The following is an 11,058-nucleotide window of genomic DNA, read 5'->3' as shown; positions in this document are numbered from 1 at the left end:
GAACCCATGCTCACGAACGCGGCGGCTCCTCCAACTCACGGGTGTTAGTGTTGATCTCCTCCAGCCCGGCCCAACGGGCGCCTCCGGCGGTCCGGGCACATCCTCCTGGCCACCGTCGACCGCGTCCTCGTCGCCACCGCCACCTCCTGCCTACACGCCGCTGACCGCCCCCCAAGGATCCATGCCTCTCCCGTTGGCTCATGCAGCGGTTCATCACGGGAGGCACCCTCCACGCCACCGGGTCGCCGGGACCGTCCTCGCCATAGGTAGCTCCCCTCCCACACTCCGCCAACCGCCTCCATCCCTCCAAGATCCGACTGCTTCTTTCTGGTTCCCCTCTCAGATTCGCGTGCTTCCTTCGCTCCCCTCTCAGATCCAGTTGTTGTGGATTTGGGGCAAGTTCAACAAATGGCGGCTATGAACATCTGATGCTCTAGGGCGAGGTCGAGCAAGGTGGCTACACAATTTGTTGCTACTCTGGGGAGATTTTAGGCAACGAGGCGGCTGCTGGGAGTTCAGGCAAGTTTTCCCCAATGTCATGCCTCTTGCCTCCCCAGCTGTAGTTGTTGTCTATGCTTGATTGGTAAAATTCCATATGTAGTATGCATGGGTGTAGAATTTTGTCTCGATTTCACTATATTAGTTTAGACCTTGTCCATGCAGATCTGCTCGAAATTGAATCTGAAGTACTTAGATGCTAGGCCATAATTCTTTTTTGATCGAATACAATATGCTGGTAATTTCTAATCTAGGACAAGTTAAAATAGTGTTGTTTTTTTTTACTGGTTGATTCTTGTGTTCAATTTTTTTTAACCAAATTAAGCCTAGGATTGATTACTTTCTATACTATGAAGGTATGTACTGCATGTCTTGTTTGGTAGGTAGGTCTAGCATGACTTGGTTCAGTAGCAAAATCACCATAATCATAATTCCTTTTATTTATGGTGCATGCTAAGGTTTCTATCTATGAATTTGTCTATATGATACATCAGGTGATGTGTCTCTTATAGTAGAAGCTTGAAGGATATGAATTTGTGATCCATGGATTTTTATCCCCCTACTGCACATATTTTTTTTTCTCGAAAACGCAGGAGAGCTGTGCATCATTATATTAAGAAGATAAAAATGGAACAAAAACCCATACAAAACAACACAAAGCCACACACACAACTCTAAACCCACACACACACTACACTGCCACTGCACATATATCTTGGTATCTGATTTCTCCTCATGATGATTTTGCAGGTACCTTGCTAAGTTCAAGTCAGGTGCAGAGATGATGGATTGCTACAGAGAGCACCATGAATGCTTAAAAAGCTGCTCAGGTTTGATCTTTGTGTATGGCCTTGTATTTTCAGTGTAATGAATTTTTTATTTTCAAAGAAGGAGATACGATCTTCTCTGTACCTATTGTAAGTGATCAATTTTAGTATGGTAGTGTTGTCCAAGCATGTCACCTTGAGTCTACTACAATATTACCATATCTTGTTCTTGTAATGATGAGTTGGTAAGTTGAGTTTCATTCTAGTTTAAATTAAAGCTGAAACTGATTTTCCATTATGGAAAAAATGAAGTCCTTAAATTATAATACATTCCAATCAGCTATGCCTCATTATCATTTGCACACTACTGTCTTCTTTTTTAACTCTAATGATTGCTAGTCAGTTCCTGTAAATGATCGAGTTTTATAGAGGAAAATGCAAAGATGAGATCCTGCATGACTTGGTTAAATAGTAGGTCCTGCATAATTTGGTTCAGTAGGTAGTATTGTATAGAACATTAGGATTAGTAAGAAATTTCCTGTGGAGTTTTTCCACTAGGATTGTACTTCATGAGCTGATAATACACATTATGTTTAAGTATTCTCATGCTTGATAAGTGTGATACTACAGAATTGCTAACGAGATGGCTTATGGTGAGGACATCCAGCCCCTTGTCCGTGACAATGGCATCACAAGGTGCTAAAACATTATCATGTATTTGCTCTTTACCCTTCTTTGTAATCAGTTCATTTAGTAATATTTCATACTTTTTTATTGACCTATCATGGTACCTACATAGTGACCTATCAAGGTACTTATATAGTATTTACCAAAGGAAGATTAGTGTTTTATAGATACACTAGATCAGATAGTTTTTACTAGATCGAGAATCACTCAAATAGCACTCAGTTCAGTCAAAACAGTTACAGAGAACAATTCCATAAGCAATGCTACGGAATGAGTAGGTTACCCTTTTAATCTATAGAAAATTTAAAGTCCAACTCATACTTACATAGTACTATCTGTTTTGCAGCTACCCACTAGTTCATCTCATGTTGATGGGGACACCTATGGTGCGACATGGACAGCGAGGACATATGGACGGCGAGGACTTGTCTTTTGAACAGCTTATGTGTTAGTAGCTGTCTTTTGTCTTCTGAACATGTATGGTTGAGCTTAGATAACTTATTAGTACAATGTTAGATGGTCTTAGCTAAAACCAGGACGTGGCATGTAACATGGCTGTACATGAATAACTTAGGAAGCATGTGCTGGTGGTAGGATGGTGGTACAATGATTTGGTGGAAATTCTAATCTATATGCTATAAATGTGTCTTATGCTGTTTGGTACATTTATGCTTCTTGGAATCAGCTGGAAATCAATGAGAATGGTGTCAATTTTCTGTCAACAACCAGTTTTCTTTGATGGTTCTATTGTGATAGAAAAATTACAAATACCTTGAAGGCCAACCTACAGAGAAATAGTGTGGCGACGACAGAAAAAGCTATACATTTCCTGAGGGCTGCCTGACAGAGTATTGTATGAAACCCACAGAGAAAATACTTATATCTTTGACGGGAAAACATTTAACTTGACGGTTTCCTAAACCCAAGGACGCACAATTTTTCTGTGAGCTTACTGTCAAAATAATACTGTCAGAGATATCTTTCTAACGGGAAACTCAAAGGCAAAAAGAATTTCTTTGTCGAGCTATCCTTGACGGGATTTGCCTGTTGGTTGCCCGACAGAATTTATTTCCCTGACGGTTTTTTCAGCTTCCTTGACGGTTTTTGAGCACACAGGGATAAAGTGGTTTCCAGTATGGATAGATGGAATCAATTTCAGAACTGCAGCAGAGAAATTTCAGTACAGATATCAAATTTCTTCAAGAAAAATCGTCTTTGCAACACACTTTGGTGGAGGGAAAAGAGGATCTTTGCTACCATGATTGCCAAGAATAACTAAAAGGAAGTTGCTGCACTGAATAACCAGATCATGCAGAAGCTAGCTAAAACAAGTACTAGAACTGCTGCCTGTTTGCTAGGAAATTGTTTCATTCAGGAAAAACAAATGCAGGTGCACTAATCTTACACACGGTGGTTCCAGCAATCCAGCAGCTGCAAGTGCCACAGACTTGGCACTAAACAGGAATGGCTAATTATTCTAAGGCATACCTTGGGAAAGCAACATCATATTAATTATTCTGAGACCACCATAGATAAAGCAAATAATTTTCATATATATTCAACTAGTGGATATGATGGTTCAATGCCGCACAAATTTACAAACAAACTTTGAAATCAAGTAGACAAACAAACTAGTGGATATGATGGTTCAAAATGCACCAGCTGCATAATGGCTGCATGAGATCGAGTCTGCAAGCAAGGTTCCTGGTTATTTAAGTCCTAGATTAGAATTATTGGGAAAAAACTGATCCAAGCTTAAAAACCTTGTGCAATCTAAATGCAGTATATAGTCTCATGTCTCACCTATCGAAGTCAAAATGCACTAGCTGCATGTCTTCTGATATCGCAACTTGCACGGCTGCATGAGATCGGGTGTGAAAAAAAAGGCTCCAGGTTATTCAAGTCCTAGACTAAAATTAAGGCAAAAAAAAACTGTCCAAAGGTTTAAAACCTTATATACTGCAATCTAAATGCTACTGCATTTTCTCATTTAGCTCTTGTTTAGTTCCCACCCTAAAACTTTACGCACTGTCACATCGAATGTTTGGACACATGCATGTAGTATTAAATATAGACTAAAAAATAATCAATTATACAGTTTGCAACTAATTTACGAGACGAATCTTTCAAGCCTAATTAGTCCATAATTTGATAATAAATTGCTACAGTACACACATGTGCTAATGGCGGATTAATCGGGCTTAATAAATTCGTCTCGCTGTTTACTGGCGGATTCTGTAATTAGTTTTTTTTATAAGTATCCGAACACTTCATGTGACACTCTCATGTAATATCCGATGTGACATCCCAAAACTTTACACGCTGGATCTAAACGAGGCCTTAAAGGAATATTAGTATACAAGCATCCAAAAGAATCTGCATCCGCATGGCGAGGGGAGAGCCTCTCCCCCATGGCGACAAAGTTGTCGGGCAGCGCTTTGTCGCCGCTGCAATTGCGCCTACATCTGCTGCCGCGGTGAAGGTGAGCTCGATGGCAGCCAAGGAGGTGCCCCGCACGCCGCCGGCACCGGCACGGAAGTTCGCTGCACCCTTCCAAGGAGGATTTTTTTCTCCGTCCCTCAAATCCCAGCTCAAAGATGGGGGAACCTCCACGGCACCCAAACCGCCGGTGCTCCGGGAGAGAGGGGGGAGGCCGAGGGCTTACCGGTAGCGTAGATCGGCCAATCCACGCCCCGCCGGCCATGCATCGTATCGCCGCTGGACACTTGCTGTGTGTTGCTTGTCCACGGGCTCGCAGTTGGCAGCGGAGGCCAAGAATAGGTAGGGGCGAACTGCGCCAAGGGGTGCCGATTGCCGAACGATGGGTGTGGCGGCGGCGCATATCGGAGGACAGAGGGGAAAAAGAGAGAACGATGTGGTGGGGGAGGTGTCGGATGAGACCGTGAGAGGAAAGGGAGGTTGCGAGCGGGTAACAAGCCGCGATGGCGTGATTCTTCGGAAAATTACGTGAGAAGCGCGGGCATGAGGTGCTTGATTTTTTTTCCTCTTCTTTTTCAATATTTTTTTATTTAAATAATGAACCCATCGGAACACCTGCCAATGAACTGAAGCCAAATGCATTTTTCCTAAAAGAAACTAATATCGAGATCCATGAAGAAACATTTGTTTTTTACAGAAAATAGTAGGAAAAAGATTATGAGGCACGTTTTAGTTATTGAAATTCAAACTTAATTGAATAACATTTAAAACTGTTTAAGAAATCAAGGGAAATTCACCATATGCCGATACTTGACATAAGATTTGGTGATTTCACGTTTTATTTGACTTTCTGTATAGTTTGGCTCTGTCATGCTCTCTACTAGTTTCTTTTTTCAGTCTACTGTTTTGTATAGTTTATTAATGTTTGTAAAAAAATTATGAACTTATGTATAGTGATTTAGAAACATTTCTTTGAAGGCTATAATCAATTTTATAGTTGTTTAGCAAATAATTTTTTGAATGTCAAAGAACTATAATCAAGTACCGAAAACATATTTTATATGAAAAACAAACTACATAAATGTTGTTGTGTAGATTTACTATTTTCCATAGTTTAAACGACGCATATATCTATTATATAGCATTCGTATTAAAATCAAATACGAATATGAACATGGGAGGAGCCAAGGCCCGGCCACCGGTGGCCGGGCTCCTCTCTGCTGGCTGCTGCTACATGCACATTAGCCGTAAATAGCCAAAAAGACTTTGTCATATATAGGCTCATAGCTGCGTACAAACCCATCTCAAAAAGAAACAGCCGGTTCGCTTGCTCGTAAACGATCGTAAATTTTTAGCCGGGAACAGTGTTTTTCTCTCACACCAAACCAGCCAGCAGTAAATAATCCACGATACGATACGGCCTCCCGAACAGGCTAGGGAGGAGGCACCTCCTAGGACTTAGTGATTATCTTAGTTTAGAATTTAAAACTATTTGGGTTGTCTAAAAGCTTGTATATTATATAATTATGAGCCTGTTCGTTAGTTGGTGGGTTGATAAGCTCGGTTGGTGCTGGTTTGTTGTGAGAAGAAAACACTGTTGGCTGGCTGATAAGCCCTGGCTGAAACCAACAAACGAACAGGTTGTATGGGTACTATTTTGCGTAGCTTTGTTAGGGCGCAATCAATGCTAGAAAGCACATATAATTTATGTGACTATTAATTTATGTAAACACTACACATAGAAACTATATTCTTAATGGATAGTTTGTACAGAATAATATTTTGTCTAATCACATATCTTTTCTCTTTCTCATCTATCTATCACATCTCTTCATATTTTGGTTCCCATGTATATATGTTTTTCTAAGAAACTATTTTATTCTCTCTCTTCGTTAATTGCAATTCCACGTCATTTTTTACTTAGCTGGCATCCTAATTATGAACATAGAAACCATGTGGTTTCTGGGTTGGAAGTGTCCATACTATTAGCATGGCGTTATATCTCGTCCAGGCTCCATAAAATTTCTGGCTCCGCACTTAATATGAATATCCATATATTGACATTAAAACAGATACAAATATCGGATCCAATGCCTTCCCACTGCACCAACGCCGCCGAGCACCAACACCGCCTTTTCCGATACACCAATGCTGAGCACCATGTTGCCGCCACATCCCTGACATTCAAGTGCAGGGCTCCATAAAGCAAACTCAATGTCACAGAAAATTGTAGACATTGTATCACGCGTAGAGCTTTTGTGCTTTCTATTAAGGGTGCTCTTAGTAAGCATCATGTCACAAATGATTTATGTTCGAGTGGTGAGTCGGCGCTATGTGAAGGCCTCAGATGCCTCTATCGCACCTCAAGTCTCGAGTACCTGGCGTGTACCCACATGTCCAGCAGCTCTAATATAGAAACTGTGATGGGCGTTGCATCCCAGCTAGCTCTCAGAGGATGTTGTTGAGGTCTCGATCGTGACAAGCGTTGGGTTGGCCCAAACCAACTCCACTCCAGTCATGCATTGAGCGATCCATGACCCCAGTGCCAAGCGTAGCGTTGTGGATGTCCCGACATAGACGCTACCAGTGCTTGTCCCCGGCACTATGCGTATATCAATTCATGGGACTATATTGAAGGTGGCCTTTGACCCTTTTGCCCGAAGAAATGAACTGAGCAATTAGGTCTCGGGGTGTCTCAGGTATTGCTTGCCATGTGCCGTGGGACTATGTCCCCCCTCGGAATTCTTTACTTAATAAATCTATGCCTATCTGTCATGTTCTTTACTTAATAAAATATTGAATCTTTCAGTATTGAATGAATATGAATGTTGATCGTATTCACAAAATTATTAACTATATATGGTTTTCAAAATCTTAAGATCTCTAAGAAATTATAGAAAGGTGAGCTATTTAAAGGTCATAGATTTTGATTTCTAAGAGTCACAACATTGTTGTACATGTCCTTAATGAGCCCGACGTACTTCGTTGGGACTTTATGTTTGTCCAAAGCCCACCATATAACATTCCTTGATATTTTATCATAAGTCTTCTCCAAGTCAATAAAAATCATGTGTAGGTCATTCTTCTTCTCCCTATACCACTCCATAACTTGTCTCGTTAAGAAAATGGCTTCCATGGTTGACCTTCTGGGTATGAAACCAAATTGGTTCATAGAGACCCGCGTTATTGCTCTCAAACGATGCTCGATAGTTCTCTCCCATAGCTTCATAGTATAGCTCATCAACTTAATTCCCTGGTAATTAGTACAACTTTGAATATCTCCTTTATTTTTGTAGATCGGTACCAATATACTTCTCCACTCGTCAGGCATCTTGTTCGATCGAAAAATATGGTTGAACAGCTTGGTTAGCCATACTACAGCTATGTCCCCGAGGCATCTCCACACCTCGATTAGGATACCATCCGGTCCCATTGCCTTATCTCCTTTCATCATTTTCAACGCCTCTCTGACCTTAGATTCTTGGATTCTCCGCACAAAGCGCCTATTGGTGTCATCAAAAGAGTCATCCAACTGAAAGGTTGTGTCCGTATTCTCACCATTGAACAATTTGTCAAAATACTCTTGCCATAGATGTCGGATCTCATCCTCCTTCACCAATAGATGCTCCATTTCATCCTTAATGCACTTAACTTGGTTGAAGTCCCTTGTCTTTCTCTCATGAACCCTAGCCATCCTATAAATGTTCTTCTCTCCTTCCTTCATACTCAAATGTTGGTAAAGATTCTCGTACGCTCTACCATTTGCCACACTTACAGCTCGCTTTGTAGTCTTCTTTGTCACCTTTTACTTCTCTATGTTGTCCAAACTCCTGTCATGGTACAAGCGTCTATAGCATTCTTTCTTCTCCTTAATAACCATTTGGACTTCCTCGTTCCACCACCAAGTATCTTTAGCCTCGCCTCCACTTGCTTTGGTTACTCCATACACCTCTGAGGCCACCTTCCGAATGTTGGTTGCCATCTTCTCCCACATGTTGTTTATGTCATCTTCTTCCTTCCAAGAGCCCTTTTTGATAACTCTTTTCCTGAATACCTCTGACATCCCCCTTTTAGTTTCCACCACTTTGTTCTTTTAATCTTAGCTTGTTTATCCCAACGGGCACGCACCTAAAAACGAAAGTCTGCCACCAAAAGCTTATGTTGAGAAACAACACACTCCCCTGGTATCATCTTGTAACCCAAGCATGCTCGTTTGTCCTTTCTTCTTGCGAGGACAAAGTCAATCTGGCTAGAGTGTTGTCCGCTACTGAAGGTCACTAGATGAGATTCTCTCTTTCTAAAGAAAGTGTTGGCTATCATCAGATCAAAAGCTACCGCGAAGTCCAAAACTTCCTCCCCCTCCTGATTCCTACTACCATACCCAAAACCTCCATGAACTGCCTTGAAATCTGCGCTTGTAGTACCTACATGCCTTTTAAGATCTCCTCCTATAAAAAGCTTCTCATTGCTAGGTACAGCTCTAATTAGGCCATCTAAGTCTTTCCAGAACTGTCTCTTAGCACTCTCGTCGAGGCCTACTTGGGGGGCATACGCACTAATTACGTTCAAGACTATATCACCAACGACAAGCTTGACTAAGATAATCCTATCTCCTTGGCTTCTCACTCCCACCACACTATTCTTGAGGCTCTTATCAATCATAACTCCTACTCCATTTCTATTTGTGACTGTCCCTGTGTACCAAAGCTTGAAACATGTATTGTCCACCTCCTTCGCCTTCTGACCCTTCCATTTATTCTCTTGAACGCATAATATATTTACACATCTCCTAGTCGTGGTATCAACTAATTCTCTTAACTTACCTGTAAGCGACCCTACATTCCAACTACCTAAACGGATCTTAATTAGTTTATTATTTATTTTAGTCAAGAGTAACCGATGGTAGTTGCAGATTAAGCAGATAATAACCAATCATCGATAGATCTACAGAAGCAGGTTTTACTGAGCCACTGGTGTCTCCTGGCCAAGAAAAGGGTAGTCTGTGTAGCCAAGCACAAGATGTGAGGTGTAGAACATGCTCCTATCATACTTGTTGAGACCCGCCTTCTTCCTGAACCACTCTGGCAGGTTAGGGTTGGCAAGGAAACCCGCTCGTATGAGATTAGGTCGGCATAACCGCCGCCGACCACCCTGTCCAGGGGAGGATCTACAGGGGGGCCTGGGGGGCTCCAGCCCTCCTACAGCTGGTGCATCAATGGAAATATGGGGAGGGTGAGGGAGAAGAAGAGGTGGAAGAAAGAAGAAAAATGGAGAGAGAAAGGAAGAATAAGAGACCAGCCCCTTCTCCAATCCTGTTCTGCATCCGCCACTGACCCTGTCCTCTTCCTCCTGGCCGTACCCTCCATTCACCATGAACATGCCCCTGAACGCCTCCCTGAAGGGCAGAAGGCGACGCCAGATCGCCAGCTTGCCATCGTCCTCGCCGCCATCATCGGCGCGCGTCGTCCTCGGCTCGACCACGTGTCAGTAGAGCACGCCGAGCTTGTCCATGGACTGGACGAGGTGCAGCGCGTGCCCCTCTGGATCGGCGTCGTCGGTGCAGGCAGCGAACGGGGAGAGGCGCATGCCGATGCAGTGCGCGCCGATCTCGTCCGCCACGGCCGCCACGACATCGGCAGCGAAGCGGCAGCAACGGCTGTCGACCAGGCTGCTACCATCGCTGATGGCCTCGACAGCGGCGGGCTTGATGAACCGTTCCTGGCGCAGAGGGTCAGTGTCTATGAACCACCAGAACTGGTTGACTAGGAACCCGTTGGCAGCATGGATCTCCACACCGTCGAAATTACCTGTGATGATACAGGTATGTACAACAAACTTTTATTAGCACTGTGAATATATTTGCAAGACAGAGGAAATTGCATTGGCTAACGGATCATTACCGGCTTTGATAGCGTTTCTGGCGGCGATCCGGAAGTCATTCACCATTTGTGGTATGTCTTCTGCTTCCAACCTTGGAGGGGCCCCAAACTCTGCAACATCGATCTAGTAAGTTTTGATAAGAGAGAATAATGGAATAATGAATGGAGTATATATACATAAATGGACCTTTATTTATATATTTTGCATGTCAAGGTTCCAGCGAATACCAAACAAAACCAGAAAGGATGAAGAACACAAAGAGCGGTGGACAAGTGAATGAAGATCGAACAAGACGACACCAGTGGGTGGGATGCCACGGGCCGAATGCCAGATCTGGCAGAAGAAGACGGCGCCCTTGGCGTGCACTGCGTCAACAACCGGCTTCCAGGCCTCCACCTGCTCCTGGCTCCACAGCCCGGGCACGGGCGGGAACCCTACCCTTGCCGTCCCCGACACCGCGCAGGCCTCGGCGATGAGGAGGACGCCCGGCGACGTCCGCTGCTCGTAATACAGGGCGTTGTGCGGCTGCGCCATGTTCTCGTACGACCTACAGCGCGTCACCGGCGCATGAACAACCCTGTATATATATGGAGCCATCGTCGTCATATGTACGCACAAAAGATCATGAACTATCTAGTCAGTGGTCATCTTGCTAATATACTTGACTGACCTGTGAGCCAGGTTGAATTTGCCCATCTTGTAAGGTGTCAGGAGAGGAGTAGTCGCCTCCATGCCTTCGCTCGGCAGCGCGCCCTTCTATCTATGGGTAGGATTGAGTATGTTGATG

The 11,058-nt window shown here is 43.4% G+C and overlaps 1 long non-coding RNA gene and 1 pseudogene across 1 annotated transcript; one reads left to right on the top strand and one right to left on the bottom strand.

Annotated features, from left to right (window-relative positions):
• The first annotated feature begins 1,137 nt into the window (after positions 1-1,137).
• LOC136505790 (uncharacterized) lies at positions 1,138-2,615 on the top strand. The gene is made up of 2 exons (XR_010771317.1): positions 1,138-1,961; positions 2,299-2,615. It is a non-coding gene; the product is annotated as an uncharacterized lncRNA (long non-coding RNA).
• Positions 2,616-6,454: 3,839 nt separating this feature from the next.
• LOC136503585 (putative 12-oxophytodienoate reductase 11) lies at positions 6,455-10,805 on the bottom strand (annotated as a pseudogene).
• Between the last annotated feature and the right edge of the window lie 253 nt (positions 10,806-11,058).

This window comes from Miscanthus floridulus, chromosome 14 (assembly GCF_019320115.1).
Source record: "Miscanthus floridulus cultivar M001 chromosome 14, ASM1932011v1, whole genome shotgun sequence".
Taxonomy (NCBI): Eukaryota; Viridiplantae; Streptophyta; class Magnoliopsida; order Poales; family Poaceae; genus Miscanthus; species Miscanthus floridulus.
This window is presented reverse-complemented; position numbering and strand designations above follow the sequence as displayed.